At 36.1% G+C, this 19,718-nt stretch overlaps 1 protein-coding gene and 1 pseudogene across 2 annotated transcripts in view; one reads left to right on the top strand and one right to left on the bottom strand.

The window, feature by feature from the left end:
• The window catches only part of LOC114224564 (small ribosomal subunit protein eS24 pseudogene), a 59,389-nt pseudogene extending 44,540 nt beyond the window's left edge, over positions 1-14,849 (bottom strand).
• MBD5 (methyl-CpG binding domain protein 5) overlaps positions 1-19,718 on the top strand; it is a 433,194-nt gene that overhangs the window by 200,531 nt on the left and 212,945 nt on the right. For both annotated transcript variants that reach the window (XM_088021713.1, XM_088021712.1), the window contains exon 3: positions 7,634-7,781. The gene's annotated coding sequence lies outside the window, so the exon portion shown is untranslated. The remainder of the gene's footprint in view (positions 1-7,633; positions 7,782-19,718) is intronic.

Here is a 19,718-nt window from a genome sequence, read left to right as displayed (position 1 = left end):
AGTTCAGGAACCCAAATAAATTAACAGATTTTGGTGGATTTTGCTTTCTTTTTCTTTTTTCTTCTATAATTCATCTTTTATAAGCTAAAACTTAACATTGTTCAAATGCAGACAGATTCTAGTTTTTTTCATTCTTTCATTTTTCTGGTTAAATATTCAATTTTAAATTTTCTCATTTCCAAAAGCCATTGTTCACCAACATAAGTAGCTTTATATTGGTTTATAAACATTCTCTAACTTAAATGGAAATTAAAAGAAGTTGGACTTTAGATTTAAGGAGAAATTTGCCAGATTAACTTTCTATAACTATTTTCAGCATTGCAATAAGGACATACTATAGTCTAGCCCAGCCTTATTCTGTTGTTTAATTCTTTCCCTATGTTTCTTTTTTTATCTATACTAATTATGTGTGTTCCATGTTTAGACTTATTTATGTATGTTTAGATTTTTAAATGTGAAATATCTGAAGAAATATACAACTATTTTTCTTTAGGTATATCTTATAAGATCAACATAGTTATTCACAGTCATGAACCGAAATATTTCCCCTAGTATCTTGGCAGCTTATTTTATAAGATTATCTGATAAAAATGAATTCATTCTTTTTTTAAAGAAAAAATTTAATGATAGCATTATTGAGATATGATTCATATGCTATACAATTCACAATTTTAAATTGTGCTGTTTGGTTCTTTTCTGTCCGTATATTTACAGTGTTGTACATCAGTCACCACTATCTACTTTCAGAACATTTTCACCACCCCAGGAAAAAAACCTACACCCTTTAGTAGTCACTCTCCATTCCCCTCTACTCCAAGTCCCTCCAACCACTAATCTTTTTGTCACTATGGATTTGCCGATTCTGGACATTTATACATAGAACCATACAGTGTGTGGGTTTTTGTGTCTATTTTTCACATGGAATAATGTTTTCAAGGTTCATCCATCTTGTAGCATGTGTCAGAATGTCATTCCCTTTTATGGCCAAATGACATTCCATTGTATGGATTATATTACATTTTGTGTATCTATTCATCAGTTCATGAGAGTCCATTCTTTTTGAATCAGTTATTAATCTTCAGTGACAAAAAACCTGAAATTATAGTTTGGTACTGAGCAGTCTTTGATGTGTTTTAGACACTAAAATTGGTGTTTTAAAAAGGCTTTTGTGTGTCTGTTTGATAGTTGTAAGAGATTTAAGCTTGCCTTTCAAAATTCTAAAAACTTCTTAATTCCACAATGCATCTGGCTCCCAAAAATTTTGTATGAGGGATTGTCTGTAGTATCTGGAAATTAAAAGAGAAGGAGAATTTGGTCATTCTTCCCGCTAAGCAGGGAGCCTGATGCCGGGCTTGATCTAGGACCCTGGGATCATGACCTGAGCCAAAGGCAGACGCTTAACTGACTGAGCCACCCAGATGCCCCTGTAAATTAATATTTATTATACATAATAAGGACATTCAAGTGGTTTCACTGCTAGTAAGTGCTATTTAATTTATCTTCAATTATGTGGAGAGAAAATGATTTGACATTAGTAAATTTAAAATTATGACAATATTTTAAATAATACTTGACTTTGTGGCCAAATGAGTATTTAAATGTATACTGAAAACTCTAAGTTACAGCATCAAAAGTAGGTGCCAAACTGCTTTTATGATCTCATCTTTCAGAGTTCATCCTCTATGCTTTTGAAATCAGCTGGTTTTAATTTCTAAATAAGAAAATGCTGCTCAAGAAAATTAAGGATAGGACCATATTCTTTTTAGTTATGACTTTTTAAAAGTATTTGAGACTTTTAGGAGTTCCTTTTGATTATATAAGTGCATTTACAGGTTTGGTGATGGTTATCCTAACGCAAATTTACAGGTTTCATAGTAATTTTATGCTTCTCCTTAATTATATGCCACCAAAAGTTCTTTGTGCTTGCTATCTTTAACCAGCAATCTATGTGACAATAAGTTTCAAAAGGTAGGACTGAGAGCTAAACAATTTAAACTTCTATAATAATCACAAACACCATAATGTCAAGGAGGTCATCCACGGGAATATCTGAGTGGCTTTGAAACAAGCATGCTTCTAAGGTCCCTATAATAGTCATTCACTCCTATGCCTTGGATGCTCTTAAGGGGAAGAAATAGTTAACTATGCAGTTATTAATTTTTTTAATTACAAGTTTAAATAGATGTCATTACTGCTGTTATCATTATGAATTCCTCGGAAGACTGTGATCTTCTAGATGGGGGTCAATAAGCTTTTTCTGTAAAAGGTCAATAGTAAATATTTTAGGCTCCACAGGCCAGCATGTCTCTGGCTCTACTCAGCTATGTTACTAAGGTGTGAAAGTAGCCATGAGCAATACATAAACAAATGAGTATGGCTGTGCTCCAGCTGTAGTTATGGGCACTGAAATTTAAATTTTATGTCATTTTCAGATGTCATAGAATTTTTTTTCTTTTGATGCTTTGAACCATTTAAAAATGTAAATACCATTCTTGGCTCACGGGTCATACAAAAACAGGTGTCAGGCCAGATTTGTTTTACATGCTGAAGTTTGCTAGCTCCTGTTGTAAATGGTTAAATCCTCCAGTTAAGAAAATCTGCTTTAAGTAATCAACTCGTAAACTTTTCCACTATCAAGTCTGCCACACCATCCCAGAGTTCTTACTAATTTGAGCATATGCCTGATGACAAAAGATGTTCAGTTTGTCACCAGCAGCTTCTGTGTGACTCCAATAATGTTGCTTCTCAGTCCCACTCCACAAGTATCTCATAGAAGTAAATAAAAACATCCTCATCCCTGCCTGCTGTGAAACGAATTGTCTTTTGTAAAGATGATGTAATGTGATGTAATGGAAATAAAACTAGGAGACTTGGAAACCAGACAGTAGCCTTCGTTCTACCACTACTCTAAGTGGTCAGGTTTCTCAAACTTCTGAGGTGCCATTTTCTCACTTGCTCATCTCAAGGAAGTATTAAGAGGTCATGTTGTAATACATGAAATCACTGAGATATGAAAATCACTGGTAAAGTAAAAAGTGTCACATAAATATGCCACTGTGGTGGTTGTTGCACTTTTTATTTACTCTTACATATGATTTTGGACAGAGCTCCCTATGCTGACATATCCCTCTTCAGTCTAGGAATAGATTAAAGATTGCACATAAATTTTCTTCAGGCATTTTGCCTCCATACTCACACTTTTAAGCTACTTTTATCTCTTTATTGTTTAGATCTATCATGTTAATTACTAGTAGTACTATGAAATTTTCAAATTATATTCCACATACTATTCTGTGAGAGCAGAGACTATTTTGTACTTGCCGTATCCACAGGACACAAAACAATGTCTAGGATATATTTGGGTCTCATATACAGTTTCTGGGTTGAATTAGTGATGAAAATAATCCCATATGTTTACTTGCTTTTTGTTACCAAAAGGAATATACAAAGCTCATTGTAAACAAAATGTTTTTAAATGCATAAAATAAAGCACAGAGGATTGCAAAGAAAAATAGACTTTATTCAACTTTCCTGAGAGGTAGTTCTATTCACAAACAGTCCATGGTGCTGGCTCTTAAAATATGGAAGGATTTCTAACTAGTTATCAGAAAACACACAATCCATAACTATAAATTGCAGAATTACTTTGATAGAATGTAAAACAAATGCAAGCTTTACCAGGTCTCTTCTTTAAGAAATCTTTGCACTTCTAAATTATAATAAAAACAATGGATTTTTTAAAAAATCTATTTTGTTAAATTTCTTTTGGTTGCAACAAGAAAAATAGGTTTTAGTAAGCTTACTCAAAAAGCACATTTGTCTGGGAAGATACCATCATAGAATTGACAGGCGGGAAAGAACGTAACAGGAGTAGCTCTGGAGATTTCAGCTTTCTCCAGTATAGGGCCATTAACGGTGGCTCCCAGTGATGGGTCCAAATTTCAAAATACCAGAAGAGAAACCCAACTGATCCAGCTTGAATCACAGATGCATGCCTGAATTAGTCAGCCAGGGTCAGATAGTGGAATCGTGTAGTAGAGATATCAGCGCTAAGGGCTACTGTATGCTAGCAGGATGAGCTAGAAAGCCACCTCGAGAGCTGTCTAGTCTTATTAATCTCCTTCTGGGAAATAGTACATTTATTTTCTACTTACTAATTTTTCCAAAAGAAACATTTCACTGTAAGACAACTTTGTCTATTGATAGCTAGACTACCTGTATAATTATGAATTTTAATCTGTGCCAAGCCACCTGCTGCTATATTAATAAATGGCTTAATATCATATAATACAGCCAGTGTAATGTAGTGGCATTATGGCATAGGAGTTAAGAGAGTGGCCCTTGAGCCAGACTTGCATGGCTTCATATCCCGTATCACTTAATTAACTGTGAAAGATTGGATAAATTACACAGTGTCTGTCCTTCGTTTTTATTGTCTGTAAAAAGTTTATCAGTGAGCTTTCGCTGTAGTACAAACCATAAAATCTCACTGTCATACCACAATAAGCTTCTAGTTTTTGCTCAGGAGTCTGTGGGTAAGTTGAAGTAGGTATGATCCAGCCTGGCCTCAAGTGGACATGGTTCCAAGTGGAGGAAAGGTCTAAGTCTGAGCCAAATGTCTCATTTTCCTTGGAGCTAACTAAAGCATTTTTTTTTCTCAGATTAAAAAGCAAGAGGGGCACCTGGGTGGCTCAGTCAGTTAAGCGTCAGACTCTTGATCTCAGCTCAGGTCTCAGGTCTTGATGTCAGGGTTGTGAGTTCAAGCCCAACGTTAGCCTCTGCACAAGGCATGGAGCCTACTTAAAGAAAAAACAACAACAAGATAACAAGGGAAGAAGTGTAACTGCACAAGCATATTTCAAGGCTATTTGCATGATGTCTTCTGTTACTCTGTTGGTCAAAGCAAATCTAGGCCCAAAGTCACAAAGCAGAGGTATATACATATATACCTCTTCCATAGACCTTCCATGGAGGTGTGCTAGGGAAAAAGGGCATGATCCAATCTACCACAGTGGGTAAAATTACTACTTATCTAATAGAATTATTATAAGTTCAGTATACGTAAAGACCTTAAAATAGTGCCTGGCAAAGAGTAAATGCTCGATAAGTATTTATTATTATTGGGCATACTCTTATGGAGAAACTCACACAAAAGTTCAGTGTTGTATATATGTTACATAAAATACGTATTTGGGACATGTGTCATTTCCTTGGTGTTGAACACACATGCTAAATTTAATTTAAAACTAGTCTCTTTTTGTTACTATGATTAGATGAGCAAGATTATGTGTCTCTCAGACTGGTAAGCCAACTTCTGGGATAGTCAGAGTGATTACTACTTCAATTATTTAACTGTTAAGTGGAATCACAGAACTGCTAAAGACCACTGAGTTCAGTCCTCTTGTTTTACAGATAATGCATTGGGCCAAGAATGGTAAGATATCCAAATGAAAGAGAAAGAGCTAGATGGATAAAGACGGATGGATGACCGATAGATAAGGAACTAAATAGAAAACAAGAATGCAGAGAAGGGCAAACCTAGATCTGTGGAATTCTAGCTCACTGTATCATACAGCCCAGGTGTTGTTTCCTATAGTTTTATTGAAATGCCATTTATCATGTTTTTTTCTTTTAGTGAACCTTAAAAGAAGAAATAATTTTAAGAAGTTTTTAAAATGCTTTCTTAACTATTCCTTCAATTGAGAGGAACTACATTATAGGGTAGGATTTACTTATAATGTAAAAAGCAAAAACAACGAGTCCTTACAGAAGCAAATACTGATGGAATACTTATCTGTTAGGCACTGGGCATACAGTAAAAAAAAATAATCCTTGGTCTGGTGAGCATACCAAGTGCTCATTCCTTTGTGTGTGATGGACACAAATATACAGGAGAGACAGGCAATAAACAAATTAATATGTAGAATATTCCACAAACAATAGGTAGGATATTCTATAATATCTTCTGTGCAATTCCAAAATCAAAAAGCTCTGAAATTGAAAGTGTTTGTAATTCATATCGTGGTAAAACCTGACCTAATCTTACCTCGTTTAGTAGTAAAAGTGATATGAGGCTATTTATTGCCTTTTTTAAAAATTCCACCTAGAATGAATATACGTTTTCCTGTAGATGTATTAACCTACTACACCTCTCAGATACAGAGGGAAGAGGAGCATGTTACATAATTACAGCACATGTACCATATTGCCTTTAAAAACTCAAATAATACTTAATTCCAAAACACATCTGGTCACTGTAAGGATTGTGTTGGGCTATATAACATTTAGAAATTATAAATACTATGAATGAAAATGAAGCAGGTATGGGTATAAAGAATGGGGGTTGAGAGTGGAGGTTGCTTGGCTACATAGTAAGAGAAGGCCTCTCTGGGAAGTGACTTTTGAGCAGATTCTTGAAACAGGCAATGGAGCTCTCAAAGGAAAAGAAAAGAGTGTTTCAGTTATTGGGACAAATATGTGGCTATCTGGGGAAAAGTGTGCCAGTCTGAGGGAAGACCAAGGTCAAAGACATAAACCAAAAGTGTGCCTAGCATATTTGAGGAAGAACAAGAAGGCCACTAAGGCTGTAGAATACCAAACAAGGGAAAAGTGGTGAGATAGGCTGACAGGTAAACAGAGGCCCAATCGTGTCACATAGGGTAAGACCCTATCCTAACTGCTATGGGAAATCTTTGGAGAGTTTTGAGCAAGGCAGTCTAAAATCCAATTTTCTTTTTAAAAATGTCACTCTGTTACTCTAATAAAAATACCATTCTTTTGCTATGTGGATGATAGATTGTTACAGTAGTAAGGATTTAGAAAAATAAATGACCATGGCTCTGAGTTAAATTCAGAAATTTAATGGTGAAATTTTATTTTATTAATAAAACAATATCTTAGTCATACTTTAATAAAATATTTATTTGAGCAAGTCCTGTGCTATGAATTAATCTAAATACCATTAAACTATTGTGTTTTTTGTTTCTAGAATTTTCGCTCAGCATTAAGGCTGAGAAGTTAGCTTGGTCATGATAATGCTTTTCCCAGTCTCCCTTCCTCTTCCAAAGATTCTTCTCTTGGGGCACCTGGGTGGCTCACTTGGTTAAACGTTCAACTCTTGGTTTTGGCTCAGGTCATGATCTCATGGGTTGTGGGATTGAGCTCCATGTCGGGCTCCTTGCTTGGCAGGGTCTGCTTGAAAGATTTTCTCCCTCTGCTCATTCTCTCTTTCTCTCTCAAAATATATAAATCTTAAAAAAAAAAAAAAAAAAAAGATTCTTCTCTTGTACCTGTTGAGAGACAACCAGATGAAAAAGCCTTGAACTGGGAGTAATAAGAACTGTTTTCTCATGCTAACTCTGCCACTACAGTAACTTTGGTTGAGTTGTTTAACCTGTCTGGATTTCAGTTTCCTATAGTGCAAAGTGTGGGAATCAAATCATCTGATTGACATAGCTCTTTCTTACTGCATTCTTGAATTTAGCAAGTCTTGTGTGTAAGGCTAAAATTCTATGATTCTTAATGAGAACTCGTAAAACTCTCAAAATGTCCTTAAATGTGAATCTAAAGAAATACAGAATAACTGGCTATCTGCTCAGACTTGGTAAGTTCACTCTTCTTTCCTTTTTAACAGGACCAAGGAAATAAATACCAGAAGCCAAGAGCACAGAATATTTTCTTTCATCAATCCATAGAACCCTGATACTTCTCTAATTCCATCACACACAAAGTAATGACCACCTTGGCAGATGGCCACAGAGGATGTCAACAGTTTTTTGGAGGCAAGCAATGAAATGTTTATATTATGAGTTTTCTGTTGTTAAGTATGTGGAAACAGGTAGTTTTAGCTTGCATTTTAATGAAGAAAAACAGTGTTCTTTAATATAGAAATTTTATATATTAAGCATAGCTAATATAGCTATTTCTCTCTTCCTTTTCTTTTTTCCTGAGCATTATTGCATGTCAAAAGCTACATTAAGCTCTTTTTGCATATTGTATTTCATAATATAGAGCTGCATTAAATCCTTAAATACAAAATAAAAATTTAAATAACAGAAATTAAGTACCCATGTTTGAAAACAGTGCCGTTTGTATCCTTCTTGGACACATAATCATCTAAATACAAATACTAAATAGTTCGGGAAGTTGGAATTATTTTTTGTTTATTTTGGGATTATCCACACCATTTATGAAATTTTTTTGTTTAATTCCAGCATTTTTTCTCACTTATTTTTAACAACTATTCTGAAGTGCTCCAAAATCTTAGGAAGTAATCCCTTTACATTCCTCACAGCTTTATATTTTGTAAGAATCCTGCATCAAAAGAACTTATGGAACTTTTAGTTCCTTTTCCAGCAGCTCTTATTGCTCTTGGAAGAACAGTCAACCAAGGATTGTGGACCACAGTGCCATCTTCAAAATTGAAATTAATTACATTACCAGTTAAAGGGAAAGTTGGCTTGGAAAGAAATTGACTGTATTTTAAAGAAAAAAATTATAAATATAAGGAATCTGCCTTCTCCACCTTCATGAAATATAAAGACTTAAGTAGATGAATATAAAATGAAATAAAAATAAACTCATAAAATTTAAGTAGAATGCACAAAAATTGAATTTTTCAAAGGATTTTATACAAAGAAACTGTAGATGTGCTCACAATTTTTTGTTTAGTATTAATTCAACTCATAAGCCTAAGGTAATCTAGCAAACCAAACCAGTCTGCTTTTTAAGTTGTACATAGAGGAACACTTTTCCAAGTAAAGGAGAACATAAATGTTTAAAAAGCCCAGTGTAGAGCTTCTGAGTTTTTTTTCAGTAACTAGAGTCAAAATTAATTCTTGCTTTTCTGTTGGGGAAAATTTCATCTAATTACATTCAAATTATTCTGGAACTTTTTGGAAAGCAAATCCTGATCACCAAAGAAAGGAAAAAGCAGCTGTGTTGCCCTTGCCTCCCTGTTATAAGAATAGCATTATTGTGTAGTCACTGGGCTTTATAGAACCAAGAGTGGTTATCCACTGGCTGCCTTCTGACAGAGACACACCTAACCCTTTCTGAGCTGCTGGTAATGTATGCCTTCTGTTCCTAAGGATCTTTAAAGAAATAGTTTCCACTACTTCCTTCAGCAAACCAATCTAGTATAACAGCTCTCGGGAGTAGGAAGTTCTTTCTAATAACCCTTTGCGTAGTTTTAGTAATCGTTTCTAAAACAGGTTTTCTTATACTTTAATCACGATTTAAATCTTTCCTTAGTTTGATATAATCAACTTCACTATTTTAAGAAAAATTTTAATGGGGCGCCTGGGTGGCTCAATTAGCTGGGTGTCCGACTCTTGATTTACGCTCAGGTCATGATCTCGGGATTATGGGATTGAGCCCCATGGTGGGCTCTGTGCTCAATGGGCAGTCTGCTGGAGATTCTCTCTCTCCCTCTCCCTCTGCCCCTCCTCCCACTCGTGTGCTTTCTCTTTCTAAAATAAATAAATAGTTTTTTAAAAAGGGAAATACTTAAAATTGACCAATTCTAAATTAATAGAAATAGTTTCTGTAAACAGTGCTTCTCCATGAGCAACCTATTTTATCAAATTTTGTTCTCTAATATTTCCTTTTTTAACTCATTCACATATCCTATTTTGATCTTAAGTTATTCTTTAACCACAGCAATGTATCTTATGTCAGATAGCTCTAATTTATATTTCTTCCACCTTATATTAAGAACCAGCCCTTTGTTCTCTTTGAATGGATTCTGTTTATGACCCTGTCATTAATAAGCCACAGATACTTATAATTCTCATCAAAAGTGCTATTTCATTTATTTCCCATATTTTAAGGCTTATTTGAATACTAAGGTGGTAAAAACTTTTAGTACTTTGAAAGGCAATTAGAACATACCAGGTATGACTTACAAGTCTGCTGTATAAAAACACAAATTCAAAGAACATATTAAGACTGACTAATCAGTGGTTGGGGTGCCTGGGTGGCTCAGTTGTTTAGTGTCTGCCTTCAGCTCAGGTCATGGTCCTGGGGTCCTAGGATCGAGCCCCACATCAGGCTCCCTGCTGAGCGGGGAGTCTGCTTCTCCCTCTCCCGCTCCCCCTGCTTGTGTTCCCTCTCTCACTGTCTCTCTCTCTGTCAAAAAATAAATAATATCTTAAAAAAAACAACAAAAACTGATCAACCACAACTCTGCCACACCTACCAGCTTTGTGACCCTAGACAAATTACTGGTTCTCTTTCACTCCCAATTTGTACATCTTTTAAGTAAATATCTTGGGTATTTAGCACTTGCCTAGATCATAATTCAATAAATAGGTGATATAGTTATTCTACTTTTTGTAAAATGATTGAAAACAGGTTTCCTAATGGCCAGCTCAACTCTTACAAAAGAAATAATGAATTTGTCCATTATACTCATGCCAAATTTCTTTTACATCATTTTGTTGTCATACTGCTACTAAATTGTATTCATTGAATTTTCCCGACAAGTAGTTTATGTTGAAACATGTGAAAATGCAATTTATAAGAAAAATCACTGTTTAGATTCAAAGGGATACATGCACCCTGATGTTGATAGCAGCATTATCAATAGTAGCCAAATTATGGAAAGAACCCAAATGTCCATCGACTGATGAATGGATAAAGAAGTTGTGGTATATATGTATATATATATGTGTGTGTACACACACACACACACACACACACACACAGGAATATTATTCAGCCATCAAAAAGAATGAAATCTTCCCATTTTCACCAATGTGATAGAGCTAGAGTATCTTATGCTAAGTGGAATAAGTCAGTCAGAGAAGACAAATACCATCTGATCTCACTCATATGTGGAGTTTAAGAAAGAAAACAGATGGGGGCACCTGGTTGGCTCAGTCAGTTAAGCATCTGCCTTTGATTCAGGTCATGATCCCAGAGTCCTAGGATCAAGCTGCATGTCAGGCTCTCTGCTCAGCGGGGAGTCTGCTTTTCCTTCTCCCTCTGCCCCTCCCCCTCACTCCTGCTTTCTCTATCTCAAATAAATAAATAAAATCTTAAAAAAAAAAAGGTCACTTATGGCTTGTTTCCCTCTCTCTTTTTTTTTTCCTCTACTCCTTTCCATATATTCACTGTTTTCTTTCCTTTTTAAAAAAAAAAAAAAGACTTTATTTATTCATTTGAGATGGGGGGAGGGCCAGAGGGAGAAGAAGAAGCAGACTCCCCACTGAGCAGGGAGCCTGACATGGGGCTTGATCCTAGGACTCTGGGATCATGACTTGAATCAAAGGCAGATGCTTAACTGACTGAGCCACCCAGGCGCCCCAAGCCATAAGAGACTCTTTTTTTTTCATAAATGAGTCTTAATGACAGAGAACAAACTGAGGGTTGTTGGAGGGAGGTGGGTGGGGGATGGGCTAGATGGGTGGATGGGTATTAAAGAGGGCACTTGTCGTATATAAGTGATGAAATCACTGAATTCTACTCCAGAGACCAATATTGCACTGTATGTTAACTAACAAAATTTAAATAAATAAAAAAAAGAGCCTAAAAAAAATTCACTGTTTAAAAATGTAGTTAAAAAAATTATTGTTAACCTTTGAGTCTTTGAATGTACATTCCAAATTTTGCAAGTAATTTTACTTGAGTGTTCATGGACTCACTGCCTGTTGTAAAATTTGAACTTTGTATCAACCACTATTATTTGGAGAAATAATCCATGGGCAAGGCAGAGTGATTTGAAGAATTTTCTTCTTCAAAAAAAAAAAAAAAGAATTTAAGTATCTTTTATGTATACATTGATCAGATGCTTAGTCTGAGAAACTAATATTTACACTAGAAAAATAAAAGTAAACAGTAGTTTGGGTCTTTATATTAGTTTACTAGTTGTGCTGTAACAAATTACCATGAACTGGATGGCTCAAATTTTAAAGAATTACTCTTTCACAATTCTTGAAGCCAACAGTCCAAAATCAAGTTGTCTGCAGGGCCATGCTCTTTTGAAGGCTCTAAGGAAGAATCTGTTAGATGCCTTTCTCTTAGCTTCTGGTGTTGCCTGGCAATCCTTGGCATTCTTTGGTTTATAAACTCATTACTTCAATCTCGGCCTCCCTCATCACATTGTTTTCTCCCCGGGTTTCTTTGTCTCTTCGGCTCTTCTTTATAAGGACACAGTCATATTAGATTAGAGCCCACCATAATTCAGTATGACCTCATCTTAACTTGATTACATCTACAAAGACCCTATTTGCAAACAAGTTCACATTCAAGTGTCAAGAATTAGGATTTAAACACATTTTTGGGAGGTGACACAATTTTCAAATAACACTCTCTAATATATGTTTTTGAACTGAGAATAAAGTTAGGGCAGAAAAATTGATTCTAAAAACAAGAGAATTTTCTTTTCCTGGGAAAGAAGTTGTTTCACTTGTGACAAGATATGGTCTATGAGTAGATGTACATATTTTGCTTATAATGATTTGGCAATATCATTTCTTTTTTTTTTTAAGATTTATTTATTTATTTGACAGAGAGAGAGACACAACGAGAGAGGGAACACAAGCAGGGGGAGTGGGAGAGGGAGAAGCAGACTTCCCGCTGAACAGGGAGCCCGATGCGGGACTCGATCCCAGGACCCTGGGATCATGACCTCAGTCAAAGGCAGATGCTTAACAACTGAGCCACCCAGGCGCCCCGGCAATACCATTTCTTGAACATAATTTCTTGATAACACTTTTGCCCATGTACTCTATAGCTATATTTTTTTTAATTATAAAACAATATCTACCATTTTGTTTGTTTACTTGAGCTCAGAGTTCAAATAATAGAGTTACAGTTTTATGATTAAGGCTTGTATCCATATTACATATATCAACAAATAAGATTCTCTAAAGACTTTAGAGGTGGTATTGTATTTATATTTATAATTGTACTGGTAGTTACACTTTGTAAATGAACTGAGTTAGTTTTTCCTTTGCTAATTTTGATTCAAACCAGAGCCACTTTTTATTTTCATGAATAGGAAATTCACTTTAAATTCAAATTTAAAAATATTCTTAATCTTTCAAAATGAACATAGCTACTATATATTTTTAACATTAATTCTACAGCTTATTCTAGTAAAGCTAATTCTAGTGAAGTCTTTTTAATGTATAACTTGGTATGTGGTATATAGATCATCACTACATTTTTATCTTCTTTATGATCATCTTCCATATATTTAGATAATTGTCACAAATTTTCCATGTAATAAAACTTCCATAGGATGTACACTCTTATTTCAGAAGTTCAGTGAGAGGATTTTATGTGTATTTTCTTGTCTTTGAGCTTCTGACAAGGAAGGGATGTAAAGCATTATAAACTCCTGTTTGGGGAGTGAAGAAAGATGGAGTAGGAGGATCCTGAGCTCACCTTATCTTATGGCTACAACTAGGTAACATCCACATCAGTATAAATAACCCAGAAAATGACTCAAAGACTGGTAGAACAGACTCTCCAAAGATAAATGTAGAGAGTAGGAGATGTGGTCAGGAGTCAAATCAACCCACAGGACTGTCTGCAGGAGAGAAAGATGCTGAGGGCATGGAGAGAGGAAAAAGACAGATCCTCACACCAGGCACCCCTAGCACAGGAACCCACACAGGGAAGACAAGTCTCCATATTATTTGGCTTTGAAAACCAGTGGAGCATAATTCTGTGAGTTCTTATAATTAGTGAGGCTTAACACCTAGAACTTTAAAAATCAGCAAGCTCAGCTCTGTGAGAGCCAGGAGGGTGAGAGGAAACTGAGTCCCCACCCTTAAAGAGACAGAATAACAAACAACCCTGCTGAAATATAGCTTAGAAGCAGCAATTGAAAAATGCCTGGGGTATAAGGGAGGGAGATTTGTTTACTAATCTCAAAGTGTGTGCTGGAGGGGCAGGGATCTGTTGGAGATTTCTCCAATAACAAAAGAGCTAGTGGGCACCACTTCACTCCCCCACCCCTAGCCTAGGTAAATGGACACCCGTAAGAATCAGTGCAACATAAACACTGTCTTGCTAATAGCACATCCTACCCCCTCTTTTCTGCAGATTTAGCCCCTCTATCCTAGCTTGGGCAGGAGTTTTCCCAGGCAGCTGCAGGTCTCCTCCCATGGACCTTGCTAAATAGCATGTCACCTTCCGCCCAACCCCCCCCCCCCCCCCCCCCCCCCCCCCGTGCTCTCCTACAGACTCATCCCCTCCAGCCCAGGGGCAGGAGTTTTCTGAATCAGCAGCAGATCCTTCCCCATGGCGCACCAGTGCAAACCTTGCTGAACCCACAAGCCTTGCCCCTGCATTCTCCTGCGGACCTGCCCTCAGGAGGAGTCGATCCAAAGTGGTGCCACAAATGTGGCATTGTACAACAGGGGTGAGCACCACTTCAAAATGACTCTTGTCCTGAGGGGAGAAGGAAAGATAACCATACACACCAGTCCCACTATGACCCCTAGTGGGCTAGAGTTAGACTTCTGGTCTGACTGCAGGCCCCACTCATCAATAAAAGCTTTTCAGGGAACAACACAGGGAGAGAGCACTGCAGTTCACTGTTAACACAGCTCTGGCAAATGCCTGCTCTAATTCAGCTCAAGCCCAAGGTGGCCCCACACTGGCCCACTAACAACACAGGGACCAAACCGTGCCCTAACAGGCAAAGATAGCCATTGCTGACAAGTGAACTGAAGACAAATGCAGCAGAGCCCCAACAGCAGGGCACATGCAACACATACAGGAGACACCCCTGAAACACCAGGTTCTGGTGAACAGGGAACATTACATTGCAGGGCACTACAAGATCTCTTCTTTGTAAGGCCACTACTTTCAAGAGCAGAAGATACAGCTGACATTTCCTATCACATAGAAACACATACAGAGAGGTAGACAAAATGAGACAGAAGAATATGTCCTAAATGAAAGAATAGGACAAAATCACAGCAAGAGAGCTAAATGAAACCTAGGTAAGTAATATAGCTAATAGTGCATTTAAAATAATGATCATAAGATACTCGCCGGACTTGAGAAAAGAGTGGAAGGCCTCAGTGAGACCCTTAAAAAAGAATAGAAAGCATAAAAAAGAACAAATAGGAGATGAAGAACTCAATAACTAAATTAAAAATCACTAGAGGGAATAAATAATAGACTAGAGGAAGCAGAAGAATGGATCAGTGTGACCTGGAGGACAGAGTAATAGAAATCAAACTGAACAGGAAAGAGAAAAAATATTTTTAAAATGAAAATAGATTAAGGGAACTCAACGACACCATCATTCATAATAACATTCACATTATAGGGATCCTAGAAGAAGAAAAGGGAGAAGAGTGGGCAGAAAATGTATTTGAAGAACTAATAGCTGAAAACTTCCCAAATCTGGAGAAGGAAACAGAAATCCAGATCCAAGGGGCACAGAGAGCCCCCAACAAAATCAACCCAAAGAGGACCACACCATGACACATAGTAATTAAAATGGCAAAAAGTACTGATAAAGAGAGAATTATATAAGCAGCAAGAGAAAAGAAAACAGTTACATACAAGGGAAACCTCATAAGGCTATCAGCTAATTTTCAGCAAAACCTTTGCAAGCCAGAAGAGAGTGGTGTGATATAGTCAAAGTGTTCAAAGGAAAAAAACCTGCAACCAGAAATACTCTACCCAGCAAGGCCATCATTCAGAATAGGAGAGACAAAGAGTTTCCCAGACAAACAAAAGCTAAAGGAATTCATCATGACTAGACTACCCTTACAAGAAATGTTAAAGAGACATTTTTTCAAAGATTTTTATTTGAGAGAGAGAGCATAAGAGCGGGGGAAGGGGCAGAGGGAGAAGGAGAGAGAGAGTCCCAAGCAGACTCCTGGCTGAGCATGGAGCCGGATGCAGGGCTTCATCTCACAACCCTGATATCATGACCTGAGCTAAAATCAAGAGTAGGATACGTAACTGACTGAGCCACCCAGATGCTCCAAGGGAACTCTTAGAGTGGAAAAGAGAGACCATACGCAGGAGGAAGAAAAGTAGAATGCACAAAAACAGCGGTATTAACTATATATATAAAAATCAAGGGATTCATAAAGTAAAAGGATGTCAAGTATCACACCATATACCTAAAACATGGGGGGAGAGGAGTTAAAATTTAGTGCTTTTAGAATGGGTTTAAGCATAAGCAACCATCAACTTAATATAGACTCCTGTATGCATAAGATGTCACATATAAACCTAATGATAACCACAAATAAAAAACGGGTGATAAATATGCAAAAAAAGGAATCCAAGTATATCACTAAAGAAATCCAGCACCCCATGAGAGAAGAGAGTAAGAGAAGAAAGGAACAGAGAAGAACTACAAAAACAACCATAATACAAGAAATAAAATGACGATAAGTACATACCTATCAATAATTACTTTGAATGGAAATGGACTAAGCATTCCAATCAAAAGACATAGGGTGACAGAATGGATAAAAAAGCAAAACCCATCTACATGCTGCCTGCCTACAAGACTCATTTCCGACCTAAAGACACAAGCAGATTGAAAGTGAAAGGATGGAAAAGCATTTATCATGCAAATGGAATTGAAAAGAAAGCCAGGGTAGCAATACTTATATCAGGCAAAACAGAATTTTAAAAAAAGACTATAACAAAAGCAAAGAAGAACACTACATAATCATAAAGGGGACAATCCAACAAGAAGATATAACAATTGTAAATATATATGCACCCAACATGGGAGCGCCCAAATACATAAAGCAGCTAATAACAAACATAAAAGTAATGAATAGTAAAACAGTAATAGTAAGGGATTTTAACACCCTACTTATGTCAATGGATAGATCATCCAACACAAAATCAAAAAGGAGACAGTGGCTTTTAATGACACATTGGACCAGATGGATCTAACAGATATATTCAGAACATTCCATTCTAAAACAGTGGAATACACATTCTTTTCAAGTGCACGTGGAACATTCTCTGGAATAGATCCCATGTTAGGCCACAGAGTAAATCTCAACAGATTCAAAAAGATTGGAGTCCTATGGCATGCATCTTTTTTATTCTCAACACTATGAAACTTAAAATCAACCACAAGAAAAATCTCTGGTAAGACCAAAAACACACGGAGGTTAAATAACATGCTACTAAACAATGGATGGGTCAACCAGGAAATCAAAGAGGAAATCAAAAAGAGACAAAGGAAAATGAAAATACAATGGTCCAAAATCTTCAAAATGCAGCAAAACCTGTTCTCAGAGGGAAGTTTATAGCCATACAGGCCTACCTTAAGAAGCAAGAAAAATCTCAAATAAACCTAAATGAATTAGAAAAAGAACAAACAATACCCAACATCAGTAGAAGGAAGGAAATAATAAAGATTAGAGCAGACATATACAAAATAGAAACTAAAAAAAACAAAAAACAATAGAACCCATAGCTGGTTCTTTAGAAAGATCAACCAAATTGATAAACCTTTAGTCAATCTCATCAAAAACTGGAGAGGACTCAAACAAAATTGGAAATGAAGAAGGAGAGATAACAACCAACACCACAGATTTACAAAGAATTATAAGAGAATATTATGGAAAATTATATGCCAACAAATTGGACAACCTAGAAGAAATGGATAAATTCCTAGAAACATATAACCTCCCAAAACTGAATCTGGAAGAAATAGAAAATTTGAACAGACTGATTACCAACCATGAAATTGAATCAGTAATCAAAAATCTTCCAGCAAGCAAAAGTTAAGGACCAAATGGCTCCATGGGTGAATTCTACTGAGCACTTAAACAATTAACACCTGTTCCTCTCAAACTATTCCAAAAAATAGAAGAAGGAAAGCTTCCAGATTCATTCTATGAAGCCAGCATTACCCTGATATCAAAAACATAAAGACACTACAAAAAAAGAAAACTATAGGCTAATATCTCTGATGAATAGATGCAGAAATCCTCAAAAAATATTAGAAAACTAAATTCAACAATACATTTTTAAAAATCATTCACCACAAGTGGGATTTATTTCTGGGATACAGGGGCTAGCTCAATATTCACAAATCAATTAACATCATATGTCACATCAAGAGAATGGATGAAAACCATATGATCATTTAAATAGATGCAGAAAAAGCATTTGACAAAGTACAACGTCTATTCATGATAATAACCCTCAACAAAAGAGGTTTAGAGTGAACATACCTTATAATAAAGGCTATATAAAAAACCACAGCCAACATCATACTCAATGGTGAAAAACTTTTTCTCTAAGGTCAAGAACAAGACAAGGATGTCCACTCTCACCACGTTTAATCAACATTGTACTATAAGTCCTAGCCACAGCAATCAGAGAAGAAAAATAAATAAAAGCATCCAAATTGCTAAGGAAGAAGTAAAAATTTCACTCTTTGCAAATGACATGAAACGATATATAGAAAACCCTAAAGACTCCACCAAAAACCTACTAGAACTGATAAATGAATTCAGTAAGGTTGCAGGATACAAAATCAACCTACAGAAATCTGTTTTATTTCTGTACACTAATAATGTAGAGAAAGAGAAATTAAGAAAACAATCCCATTTACAATTGCACCAAAAATAATAAAATACATAGCAGTAGGTAAAAGACCTGTACTCTGAAAACTATAAAACATTGAGAAGGGATGCCTGTGTGGCTCAGTTGGTTAAGCATCTGCCTTTGGGTCAGGTCATAATCCCAGGGTCCTGGGATCAAGTCCCACATCACACTCCTTGCTCAGCAGGGAGCCTCTTCTCCCTCTGCCTACTGCACTCTCTCTGACAAATAAGTAAGTAAAATCTTTAAAAAAAAAATTGAGGAAAGAAATTGAAGATGACACAAACAAATGGAAAGACATTCCATGCTCATGGATTGGAAGAAAAAAATATTGCAGAAATGTGCATACTACCCAATGCAATCTACAGATTTAGTGCAATCCCTATCAGAATACCAAAAGCATTTTTCAGAATTTCAGAATTAGAACAAATAATCAGAATTTGTATGGAACCACCAAAGACCCTGAATAGCCAAAGGAATCTTGAAAAAGAAAAACAAAACTGGAGATATCATAATCCCAGATTTTAAGACATACCACAGAGCTGTAGTAATCAAAACAGCATGGTTCTGGCACAAAAGCATACACATAGATCAGTAGAACAGAATAGAGAGCCCAGTAATAAACCCAGAACTATATGGTTAATTAATCTTTGACAAAGGAGGCAAGAACATGCAATGGGAAAAAGAGTCTCTTCAACAAATGGTGTTGGAAAAACTGGACCACTTTCTTACACCATACACAAAAATAAACTCAAAATCGATTAAAGGCCTAAATGTAATATCTGAAACCATAAAATCCTAGAAGAGAGCATAGGCAGTAATTTCTCTGACATCAGTTATAGCAACATTTTTCTAGATATGTCTCTTATGGTAAGGGTGGCAAAACAAAAAATAAACTATTGGGACTATATCAAAGTAAAAAGCTTCTGCACAGTGAATGAAATAATCAACAAAACTAAAAGGTAATCTATTGAAAGGGGGAAGGTATTTGCATATGACATATCCAATAAAGCGTTAGTATCCAAAATATGTAAAGAACTGATACAACTCAACACCCCCAAACCAAATAATCTAACTGAAAAATGGGCCAAAGACATGAACAGACATTTCTCCAAAGAAGATATGCAGATGACCAACAAATATATGAATAGATGCTC

This window comes from Eumetopias jubatus, unplaced genomic scaffold, assembly GCF_037043125.1.
Source record: "Eumetopias jubatus isolate StellerSeaLion01/CBP00866 unplaced genomic scaffold, mEumJub1_p1.0 scaffold_3, whole genome shotgun sequence".
Lineage (NCBI taxonomy): Eukaryota > Metazoa > Chordata > Mammalia > Carnivora > Otariidae > Eumetopias > Eumetopias jubatus.
Note: the sequence above shows the minus strand (reverse complement) of the source record. Positions and strands in the feature narration are given on the sequence as shown.